Source organism: Neodiprion fabricii, chromosome 4 (assembly GCF_021155785.1).
Source record: "Neodiprion fabricii isolate iyNeoFabr1 chromosome 4, iyNeoFabr1.1, whole genome shotgun sequence".
NCBI classification, from domain to species: Eukaryota; Metazoa; Arthropoda; class Insecta; order Hymenoptera; family Diprionidae; genus Neodiprion; species Neodiprion fabricii.
Genome location: NC_060242.1, coordinates 3,353,810 through 3,366,375, shown reverse-complemented (window position 1 = coordinate 3,366,375; position 12,566 = coordinate 3,353,810). Strand labels below are relative to the sequence as shown.

The 12,566-nt window shown below is 42.1% G+C and overlaps 1 protein-coding gene across 1 annotated transcript in view; it reads right to left on the bottom strand.

Moving 5' to 3' along the window:
• Window positions 1-10,764, bottom strand: part of LOC124179981 — a 53,133-nt gene extending 42,369 nt beyond the window's left edge. The window contains exon 1 of the mRNA XM_046564903.1: window positions 10,689-10,764. The gene's annotated coding sequence lies outside the window, so the exon portion shown is untranslated. The remainder of the gene's footprint in view (window positions 1-10,688) is intronic.
• Between the last annotated feature and the right edge of the window lie 1,802 nt (window positions 10,765-12,566).

The following is a 12,566-nucleotide window of genomic DNA, read 5'->3' as shown; positions in this document are numbered from 1 at the left end:
GAATTAAGACGCGGCGGCTGATGGAAACCCGGCCAGCATCCCGGATTCCGCGGTCGCAATCAAATATTCAACGAAGACTGAGCTGCAAAGTGGTAGAATCCCCGTTCACCACCCCGCGGGAATCGAGCATAGAGCCTAAGTCCAAAGAGGCCTGCAGGCGTCCCTTCCGCGCTTCGTCAGAGCCGATTCCACGGATGGCTTATGAGCTGCAGGCTAAGGTTGAGCCGTGGAGTGATGAAATATAGAGAGGAGTCCTCGTATTCGAAAGGCGCAAGTTTAGTTTCGTTTTTCCCCTCTGCTTTGACCCAAGAACAATAATCGCACTCCACTCGATGTATTATTAGCTATGCCACTTCACAACGCTTTCCCCATGAGAAATTCATCGAAGTAATCGGTTTTGCTCGACGTTGGACTCTGCGTAGGTGTTCAGGTGCTACTATAAACTGAAGTCGGCTCCCAATGTCTTTCCAATTTCAATGACATCGTTATTGACTCCGATAGATTCTGAGCGCTATCGTCGTCTAGTTCCTTGGATTATACCGAGCTGGGTAGAATTGTTTTTTGCTACTTCGACTTCGAAACGTCTTCACCATTTCTGGAACTTTTTAACACGAGAATTCAATGTCCAAGCTGCTGCCACCATTTCTCACCTTCTTCAATCTTTCCCGAATTCTTTTATGACCAGTACATTTCACTGCCAAATCGCCTCTTGACATGCCTTACTTTGGCAGGTGGTTGATCCTCCGCAAAGTATTCAAGAGTACGTGATTAAAAAAAAAAAATATGTGTCGCTTAGTTTTTACTCTACTATAACGTATTATAAAAGAAACGAAATTGGAGAGATCAACCTGGGATACCTTCTTCGTCAGAAACGGATATCGCTTCGATCACACTTGGCATGGACAATTTGAGATCCGTTTACTTTTCCGCATACTATCCAGCCTCGGTTTGCGGAACGATGATGAAGCCTCGCGCGGTATGGCGCCCTGAGAATTCGGATCGATGAAGCGAGAGCGCAGACCACGTACACCGACGTTCCACAACGCGTCATTCTCGGAGATTACAATTCGATCTATGCGCGCCGTGGCGGCACATACCTAGATAAATGCCGCGTAGTGTTAACTCGATGAGATTACCGAGTCCGGCTCTTATCATCCGGTTCGTGGCAAAACTCCAGCTGGTGAGTTTTCCAAAAGTAACGAGCCTCGAGTTGAGGTTCAGAAAAACGCTGTTGTTACGTCCTCCAGACCTTATATTCCATTCCGACACTCAATTATAGTCACTTTACACCCTGCATCCTCTCCTTCGTTCTCTGAAGGTTTTTTTTTATTTATTTTCATATATTTGACAAGGTTTTCGGCGGTTTTCCGTGTCCATCGTGCGAATCTGGGTGTTTCTACCGTGACTGCCAAACTACTGCTTTCTCGTCCTTCCTCTCTTACTCTTGTAAGTTCGAAAACATAATTGTGATAAACAAGGATGATTATTATTATTATCATCTTCACCGAGTCAGCAGGTTTATCTTTATACTGCAACTAGCAAGTCTTCTACATTTTCTAACCTCATATACTCCCATCCTAGCTTTCTCACGAGTCAGTTCTCATTCTATCTCTGCATCCCTGTCCAAGCCGACTCTTTTGCATCAACCACTGTCATAATTCAATTATTTGATCTTTAACAATAAGCCAACTATACCACTTAAATCGTGTACCTCCTTTAAAACCGATTCCTTTCTTCTATTATCATTTCCTGCAATGGGAGTAGTAGCACGTAAGTTCATAATCGACGTGTACGAACCCTAAAACAGTCAAACAATGCCTTGGCTAAGCGTAGAATGGGTTCAGGTAGTCGCTCATCGAAAACTACGCGTTCTACCCAGTAACACTGCATTGCCGGAGAATGGAAAAGATTTGTTTGTTTCACATTAGATTTTTATGATTTCATGATACTGTACGAGACTGTCGAGGTTCTTCACGATCGAGGTATTGGGTTTGGACGATTTGACGACATTGCCGCATCACCACCGGTAATATTGGACGACCGGTTGAGACTGCAGAGCTGAATTTCCCCAGAGCCAGACAATGAGAAAACGCGTCATAGCTCTGGGGGTTAAGCTCGCGTTGACATCTGGCGTTTCGTATAATAGAAAACGACGAGCTGCTCGCGAGAATCCGGAATGAAAATTAGCGTAAAAATTATTCGTCACAGATAGCTGCCGGCCATGGATTCATTCACCCGGAGTTTTTGGGACCATTGTGAACCGTTGGCCGGGGGCTGTTTCGCCCTGCGGGTTACCTAGCCGACGGTTCTTCCGTCGTCGTAGAATCGCGTCACGGTTAAGAAGACGCAGCAATGCGGTACTAATTTTTGTCGGGTGGACGGAACAGGGAGAAAAAAAGGGGGAAAAAAGAAAAACGTAGACGAAGAAAAGGCAGAAGGAACTGTATTTGTACGATTCGCATGGACGGTTTCCATGCATTGTGGGCGCTCCGAGCAGGTATTGCGAGGTAAAATGTCACCACCACTTCGGTGAGATAAAGAGAGGGTAGGTATGTACCTACGCGTTATGGAAAAAGAGAGAAAGAGATAGAGGGAGAGGGAGCTGCGCACCGGGCTGTCTGAGAATAAGAAGAGGAGCTCAGCCGAAGAGATAGATATCGCGTAATAAAATTGGAAAGAATTAATCCAATTCGAAAGACGCCGAGCCGGCCTTGAGGGAGGTTGCTGCACAAAGGTCAAAGGCGGGTAATTCAATATGATTCAACAAACAGTTTAATGGGGATTACGCTGGGTGAAACCGGGCGGAAGAACCGCTTCGGGCACCCTTGTAAATATAACCAGGCAACTCGAACGCCAACGACGACGACGTCGACGACGAAGATGCGAAACGAGGATCAGGTACGCGGGCATTCGAACCTATCAGAGACTCGAACCCTTGGTTTCGACCTCCAGAGATGAACGAACGTGGAAGGGGGGAGGAGGGCGCGTATTCGATTATGTAAATCTGAAACCTTGGCTATTCATTAAACTTCAGTTAATACGATCCTGAAAACGGCTCTAATTCCATCTCCAAGATTTATTCCTACAGCGACGGGTATGAGCGAACTCTCCAGCAAATTTCAGTCGGAAATCTTATCCTTCCAGGTTCGACGAACTTTAGGGTGCCGACACCCGGCCAAGAACGAAAGCCTGGTCGATTTTTTAATCAAGTATACCTGGATGTTACGCAAACAAATCATTATGCGACGCAAACTCCGATTTACTACTCGAGTACTTAGAAATACTTGATGTTTTGAAATATTGGTACGTCAATGTCTACTGTTTGAATGTTAAAAACAACATTTTTACAACAGACTAAAAAAAAAAAAGAAAAAACACTGTACTTTTCAGAAAACACGTCGTTTCCGCTCAAGTATGTTAATTTCTAGGTAATAAAATTAGTACGGAAAATATCGTTTCTTTACTGCACTTTGGGAAAAATTTGAAGAAACTATATCGTTATTTTGTACCTAACTTAATGTCGGTTGAAAATGAAAAGCATTTCAACTCTCACCCTGAACTGATTCGTTTGTGAAATAAACCTATGGGTTGTTACCTATGTACTACATAATTACGTGAAATGTGAATTTTGTCATGTTTAAACAGTAAACATTAACAATGAATCACTTAAGACCGCGAGAATTTACAGTATTCGAAAAGAAAGAAACCGATACTTGTCCCCTCAATAAATTTATCCATCAGTCTCAAACTCTGCGCTCATTTTTATTGGCGCTAAATTTTGAGTCACGGTTTCGAAATGGGGAAAAAAAAACTCCTTTAGATGAAAACAAAGGTTCGGAGATAACGGTTGTTCGACTCGTTGGGAGTCGGCCAGAATCGACGGAGGCTCGATTCGGGCTGAATTTGAATTCAAACTCGGTTCTGCACGTGCCAGGGTATCCCTTTCGTTTTTTAATTACGCCCCTTGCCCTTGGAGCAATAAATATGGGAGGAAGAGGGTTTCGGGTTTTAAGGGGTTCTCGCAGTGTTCGTACCGAATTCAAAGCTGACGGAGGGGCAACGGCTGATTACATTACCCGTTGTGCTCTTTTTTTAATTTCCCTGAATTATTCCCACCCGATTCCCCGATTCGCGGATAAATTTCGCAGGGTGAAATTTTTCCGCTGGTGTAGAGAAGAAAGAAAAAAACGAAGAAAAAAAAAAAAAAAATGCACGAGAAGAGAAAGATCGATCCTGCCTTGGTCCAAGGATCCGCAGCTTATAGATATAGAGACGCAAGCACGCGCCGCTGTCCGGATCGGCGACGTGTCGAGAAACCGGATGCGGAAAGAGTATTCATAAATCTAGTAACATCAATCTGGCGAAGAATAGAGAGGAGTAGGATAAGAAAAAAAAAAAAAAAAAAATTGCAGCCGAGAAGGGGAAAAGGAAGAGAATAAAGCACGCCACGGGAAGCCGCAGAAACTCTGAAAGAACCGGGTGATTCAGGGTTGCGTGAAGCCTGTGCAAGTAGCTTATACAGCTAGCCGCGAGCTTTGGCATGACAAAACAGAAAACTAGCACTGCGTGGCTACTACGACTACGACCAAGAACTCGGTTATTTATTTAGTTTACCTCTTCCCTTTTTCTTATTCTTCTTCCCCCCCCTCCCCGCCCCGCCACCTCGCCGTTGTTTCTTACCGCCAGCTTTTCTTCGCCGAGGAGACAATCTCCAGCAACTCGAGTTAATCAAGAAAAATAAGCAGTACTTTCGAGTTCCGGCGAAGCAAATGCGAAAGTGCGGAAAGACACTGTCGTTGGTTTCGGCAGAAGGCAAATGCAAAGGCAAAGGCAAAGGCAACGTCTACGGCCGAGGCAAAGGAGGGAAGAGTCTTATTAAGGAGAGATAATATTCCGTATAATAAGTTGGTGCTTTGCGGCCGCCGGGGTAGCTAGCAAGCGTAGTAGTCGAGGCGGCGTTATCTTTCCTCTTTCCTGTATTGGTATTTACACTCGCTGTGGGAATACCGCAAGTATTAAAGGCGGGCGAATGAGTATATACATGTGCACACATACGTAACACACGGACACGTATATACAGGGACGCATACGATGTATGTACATATACAGTTTGGCATCTTCGCAGCGAATGAAGTTCGCTCGCAATGTATAAAATAGCTACTCCAGTTTCGCTCGTTTCTTAGAGACTGAAATCTCCGACTCGTTTCTCTTTTTTCACCACTTTCTAAACATTCTGGAACCCTCAAGTTACCTGCGCCCTCTTACCTGCTGTAAGATCAATCGCGGAGCTGCGATGGAATAGGATACTTTACCGAATTAGTCGGATTTTAACGAGCAGAAATACGTCGAGAGAATGTGCAAAACTGCAGCGTTTATCAATTTTATTTCAACCCGTTCAACAGTGTCGTACGATATTTTATGAACGTGCAAATTGAAAAGCAAAAATATGTTAACTTTACATGAAACATGATTAAAATAATAAAATCCAACGGTTCTAAGGAGTTACTTTCAGCAGAAGATTCATACAGAATCAAAATGTAATCCAAGTGGAATGGCAAAGAGTAAGAATTCCGTGTTATTATCAACAAGATAATAATATAAAATTAACATTTTATAAATGTCAGGTCCCGCGTTGCAACAGTTATTACGTTTAGGATTTTAATATTTCAGGTTCGTTGAATCAACATTATTTTTGTTGTTGTATCAATTGTAAAACCTGTTATCAACATGTCAAAAAATGAACACATTTTTCAATATTTTTGAAGACATTTTGGGACAAGTAAAACATGTTTTCAACTGTGCGGATGTTGTTCGAAACGCTGAAATTTTCACGGTGTGGTTAGAAATAGAAGAAACTACGTGTAGGAAACACTTTGGAGCTGAACGACGAATTACGTTTCGTAAAATGTATATATTGTACAAAGAAGAGATTTAAGAAACGGAAGAAATAAAAAATAAAGGAGCCAAAATGATAGAAGAAGGGAAAAAAAATATATAAATGAAAATAAAGTAGCGAGGCATTTGTATTCGTCTACGATCACGGAAGACGTTCGAATGGGTATATACCGGTAAAGATTGAGAGGAGTTGGAAAGCCCGCGGCGATGAGGAGGGAGCCCAGGAGCAGGAACGAGTGTGTCGTGTAAAGGGGAGAAGAGCCAGGGGTCGGTGTGCGGATCGGATCCACTCGACCGTGACAGGAGTGACACGAAGCGACGTCTCTTTAAGAGTACAAAGGAGGTCGAGGGAGGCAGCAGCATCAGCTAGCCGGAGGGATCCCATTCCCGAGTTCCCGAGTTCCCGAGTTCCCCGTGTGTCCCGCAAGCCGAGATCGGATCGAAAAATAGGAGCGTAAACAGTTGTGACATATGCCGGTTTATGTAAACAGGGATTAGCGACTCGAGCATTAGAGGTATACACAGACGCGGCGAATGCGAAACGCTGCACACGCAACCGTTGACAAGAGGGACAAAAAGTAAGCAGAGGGACACAAAAAATGATGAAGAGAAAAGAAAGCCAAAAAGAAAAAAAAAGGAAAAAGTAGAGAGGAGAAAAACGCAAACAGGGATTTGCGAAAATCTAACCGCTGCGCCTGCAACTCCGCATGACTGGGACACTGGGCTGGACCCCGCATTGTTCACCGATCCCGGCGATATCGGGCCCAGCGATCTGGAATGGTTTCACGGTCCGTGCTGATCCCCCTTCTTCAGGATCGGTCTCCGGAGAACCAAGAGTGACAGAGACTCGGATTCCCCGGCTTGTCTACGAGCCAACTCGCCGGCTTGGACGGTATCTCACGACGTTTTTTTAAATCCAATTTCACCGACCACACCTTCCGCCGACTCTTCAATACAGACTTAATGTACCCACCAGTTCATGACTGAGCGTATAATGTCCCGGTGCGAGTTCAATTTCCGACGGTGTTAATCTACGATACTAATTTCTTCCGACCAGATTACTTTCTGGACCACAACACTGGCTATGGGAGGTCTCACTCGTCATTTCACTTCGTTGAGTCCTTCGACTTACTTTCTTTACTCTTCCGCACCACGTCCTGGAACTTGAGCGTTCGATCATTCGTGTCAGGAATCGCTTCTTCGGAACCGGTAATAACCTTGGGGCCTTGCTTCTGTTACCCGAGAAAGAAATATCTCAGTCATCATTGTCCGTTTCTGATGTTCCTCATGCGTCCGAAGCACTTCCACTTCCAAGAAAAGTGCCCCAAATGTACCTCAACAATATTCCTCATTCTCTGATACGTTGTAGTACATGATAAAACATCATACATGTGTTTCAATCATCTGCCAACTCGGCCGTTTCAGGGTTGAAAACTACCCCTTAAGTAGATTTCTTGTAATATCTCGATGAGGACGTAAAATTTTTTCATCAAACTGAATTCGACCCCGATCATTCGCTATCAACAGACGATAATACATCCTGTCTTTCTATTGTCACAAGCTTACTGGCACGCGGTGAAGAGAATGCCGAAGATACATTCACAATCGGTGAATGTCGGGGCAAATTTTTCAAACATACACACCTAAAACGACCCAGAGTTGTTGATGCGGCTCTAATCGGTAGGCTTTAGACCTGATGGCGACGATACCATCTATGCACTGGTAGCCACCTCGGGGTGACTAGACTCTCCACAGGAGGTCCAATCCAGTCCCGGTATTATGGCTGGCTTGGCGAACGTCCAGTTACGACACCTCGCCAGGTAGTCGATCCGTCACGACTCCCGCAGCCGATTGTCCTCGGGCACCGTGCCTTCGCCTCGGATCGCCAACGCCAAACCCATCCCATGAATAATCAGGGTCAGCAGTCATTGTCCACCCCTGGGAAAAGAGCTCCGTCGACACTTGGAAGCTTTCGAAAATACTCGAGGTTAGCACAGCGAGGAGTCTCAAATTCCTAGACACAATGCGGTGAAAATATGCACAGGAGGAAGGTTTGTTTTTGAATTGTTTTTTTTTTTTTTTTTAAACTGCCACTCGTAAAATTTGTATCAAATACTAGAAAAAAAAATACTTATCGCGAAACTTGGATAACGTAGTAAAATATCTAGAGGTTTATGAGCAATGATTAAGTGGACCACGATACAAAAAAATAAATATAAACTAATATACATACAAGTTCGGAAAGTGTATACATAAAAATTAATAAAAAATATAAAAATAATTGATAGCAGCCTCTAAATATTCTCCTACCTCCTCCAGGTTTTAAGACAATTTTTTTTTTTTTTTTTGTCAGCATTCGGCACAAATTTTCGAGTGCGACGTTGAAAAAAAAAAAAAAGAAAAAAACAGTTTAAAAAATGAACCACTCTAATGCACAGTCTTACGCTATTTGTATTATATAACTTTGTCGACCACTCGAGTATGTCAATCAGAGTTTAAATTCGGCCCGATATAACCTGACTACTCGGGGGCGCAAAGAGCCGTCAGATGCAGATAATACCGGAAATGAAATTCGGTTCACGAATCGAGTGCAGGTCGAGATAGCCGGCGAAATTATAATCCCGAATCGAGCCTCCGGCCTGTAGGTTGTTCCTGCAGGTATACCGACCGGCTTTGTTTTGTTATTCCAAGGCAAACATTAACCCGATCTATTTAGCTAATCGTAATAGATCGTGCGGTCGACTGGACCGGACATTGGCCCCCTGTACGAATTAATTAACCTTACACGTATACACGTATGTTTGTTGCATGGGGGGCTGATCGTGAGCAACAACGAGACCCTTGTCCTAACACGGAAAGGCAATTCGTAGCGACGAAGAACAAATCTAAATTAACACCCACCTAAAACTCTGGGCCGGGTGAAACACCGGGCATAAATATTTTTCGGATCGTTATTTACCGGGGAGAAACCTGCGCAGCCGAAGAAAACAACTCAGAGAATAGAGTGAGAGAGAGAGAGAGAGAGAAAAAGAGAGAGAAAGAGAGAAAGAGAGAGAACTAAAAAAGTAAAAAACAGAGTTATACGCAGAGCCGTTACTATTGGCCGGATTCCAAAAATCCATCCGATGAAATTGACTATAGTTTTACCTCTTCGTTTCTGCGGACAGTCTTCCATAGGTTGGAATTTTTGCGAAAGCTTGGAAAAAAAAAAAGGAAAAATAAAGAACGAACGAAGATAAAGAAACACGCGAGAGCCCCCGAAGTGAGTAGAGGGTGTTTTACCCTCGCATGAATGTAAAGGCTGTAGGTCAGCCCTCGGTTTAGCATATTTGAATATTGATAGACGCCTCACATCCCCGTGAACTTGGACCCAAAATCGCCCTCGAGTTTCGGCTTACCTCCGAACCGCGGCCACCTCAGGAATCAATCTTCGATGAGCCGAAGACCCTGCGTAAAAGCTGGTCAGCGACTCGTTTCGGTTTTCAGCAATATTGCCGGTCACCCTGCATTATTATTTGCCAAATTACACCGGTTGACAAAAATTCACGTTTTGTGTGAAACGTGAAAACTTTTCACCGATTATGGTAGGAACGACGTCCAGTGTAGTGGAATTGATATTCGAATATTTTACGTACGAGCAGTTTTATTCTAATTTGATTTTTTTAGTTTCTTTAAAAATACTGATTTTATCAAGAACAATTAGGTTATACGTAATGTTACAGTTATCTGGTCAACTAAATTTTCTAACAAGGAAGGTGCTTACTAATTTTTAAATATCTATAATCTACCCTCATTCTAGAAGTATATTTTTTTTTTTTTTTTGATTCGACCAGGTTTAGTTTTTGTGTTACAGCTTTTTGTGTTACGGTAAAATTTAATGTCTACCGTTTCGACTTATCTTCCTTGATTCAGGGTGTTTTGTCATTTATTGTAACCAATCAACTGGTATTTGCAGTGAATAAAATACCCTGAATCAAAAAAGGTAAATCAAAACGATAAACATTCAGTTTTACTTGTAGCAGCTGTAACACAAAAAATAGATCTGATCGGATCAAAATAAATATAGTTTTATAACGAGGATAGATTATATGTATTTAAAAACAAGTAAGCGCAATCCTTGTTACAAAATTTTGTCGACCACTGTTATTATCGCAAAACTATCGTTACTGTTGTTGTTGTTGTTATATATTCGTAAACAGTAATCTGGACCGGTGATTGCAGCGCGGAAAATATAGCGTAATTAATCCAATTATCGTCGATAATCGATCCTCGCACTGACCCGCCTAATCGTTAATATCGAAATAATTATATTTAATCCCTGATTATCGTTCATCTATGCAGATGTACAAACGGCGTAGACGGATCACCGATCGTTATAATATTGCACGTGTGAAAATTTGATAAAGCAACGATCGTTTACTTGGCGTGTAAACATCGAATACCGGTGTTCAAAGTGTGGGAAAAATCAGTCACTGCAATCGGCATGAAATTAATTTTCACTCCACTGTGAATTATTGATAGTTTGGGCAAATATTTCGACAAATTTTCATCGCACGATATCAATTCGCACTTTTGTCGCGTCTGGGGAATTGATTTCGCGAAAGTTTGCTCAGCGAATGGAGAACCGCGGGAATGGTGAATTAAAGAGAGAGAGGGAGGGAGAGAGAGCGTGAGAGTGTCGTAGAATGGAATCGGCTGTATGTACCGGAGTGTTGCTCTGTCACGAGTAAAATCTACAACACAACTCTCTATACAGTCTCGCCCCGTGTTATAGATTAAAGATCGATACTCACGGCACAATGGAAGAATATAGACGCGCACCCCCCGTGCCGATGTGATGCAGTCTGCACCCCCTGTAGCAGTGACATGTCCCACCTTCACCCTCCCGCCCTTCGACTCCCGAATTTATGCCTCCGCATACCGGGTGATCGCTATAAATCAGTCACGGGCTGCACCGATTTTTTGAATTTCAGTTCTACGCGTTGCAGCGATGCCCGTTGAGCTGAAAATAATAAATGCATCGATTAATTGAGTTGACGCAAATAATCGAACATGACTTGATTGAATCGGTGAAAAATTAATCGATCAATCCATTATTTCGTATTTTCTGAAACGGTGTGTTTGAAACGAAAATATCGTCAATTTTAGTACATAGTCCTAATGGCGGAATAGATTTTTGGTAATTTCGAGTTTCTTTCAAAATATTTTTCAATTTCGGGTGACAATATTCATTCGCCTTTCACTTATTAAATCGAATAGGTGTATCAGTATGCAAGACATCGTTCGTATTGCATCGTTCATGGGAGTAAAAAAACAAAAACGATTTTGAAAAAAAGTCGATTATACTCGATTAATCGGAAAAAGATTATAGATTTAATAATTCTTAATGCATTGCTGGAGAGACAGTGATTCGCTTGAAAATCAAACAAATGATTGTTCCAATGCATCTGCATTGATTTTGAGTAATTTTTATTCGTTTTCACCTTGTCGTGTTGATTTTGGGTCAGTGACCAATTTTTCCTCTGTTTTTTGGTGATTTTCAACCGTTCTTTGGAATTTGTATCAATTTTAGGATCGTAGAACTATGAGAAATCATTAAAATTTACTTGGTTTAATCGAAATTAATGAAAGCACACGACAAACTACAAGCCAATGTACAATGTTAACGAATTACATCAATTTCGCGTACAATTAATTCTTGATACGTAATTCGATTGTGATTCGCAATAATTTATATAGTTATCTCGATTGAATCCTCATTGTTTCGAAGAATATTCCAGTCATCGATGTATCGATAATTCACAATCCGATTTCCAACAGTTGAATTAATAACTATACCTTGATTTAGTGTGTTCGGCAGTAGTTTTCTTTTTATTTTTTGTTTACATATTTATCAATTCGCCGCGCATAATTCCTACGAATTTAAATCTAATAAAATCAAACTTCTTTCTTTCTGTGGCAAATCAACGACATTTCTCTAATACCTATAGATATAAAAAATTTACATTCAAACGGAATTGATTTGCTTCGCGGAAAGAGAAATGAAATTTTTCTTAGGCAGTGGATGGTTTTTCCTTTTTTCTTTTAATGTATTTCTTTTTTTTTTTCCCCTTACACCACGAGGATGAGCGATTCGTGCGGGCGTATAAAAATCTAGACGGTGAATCGGTAATTTTGGTTTGCCGAGCGTGATCACCCGGTAGAATCGTACGTGAGGTGGAGTTTGTATGAGCCAGGGATGCGGAGTAAGGTAGGTTTAGCTGCCCCTCCCACTTCGGCGGGGGTTTATTCTATTATACCTCGACACAATCGGTAAATTATTACAATTACTGCTTTATATACGTTATACAGGCGCGTACGTACACACGTATATATACAGAGCCGTAGAATCCTGAAACACAGCTGCCGAGTCAGCTGACAAATTTCACCAATTCCCGGGGCGTTCTCCGTTTATGCTCGTTTATTTCCAACGCAAACAATCTCGTATTTTCGGACTTGTTAACTATGTGTCAAATTTACTTTTTCACTAGGGTGCGAAACTGAAAGTGAAAAAAATTTTTCAAAAATTTTACAGGCAAATGGGCAAGCTCGAAAAACGCCGCGACCCAAAAATAGAATAAGGAAAAAAAATTAATGTGGTTCTCATTCCTTTCGTAGAAAAATAAAATATT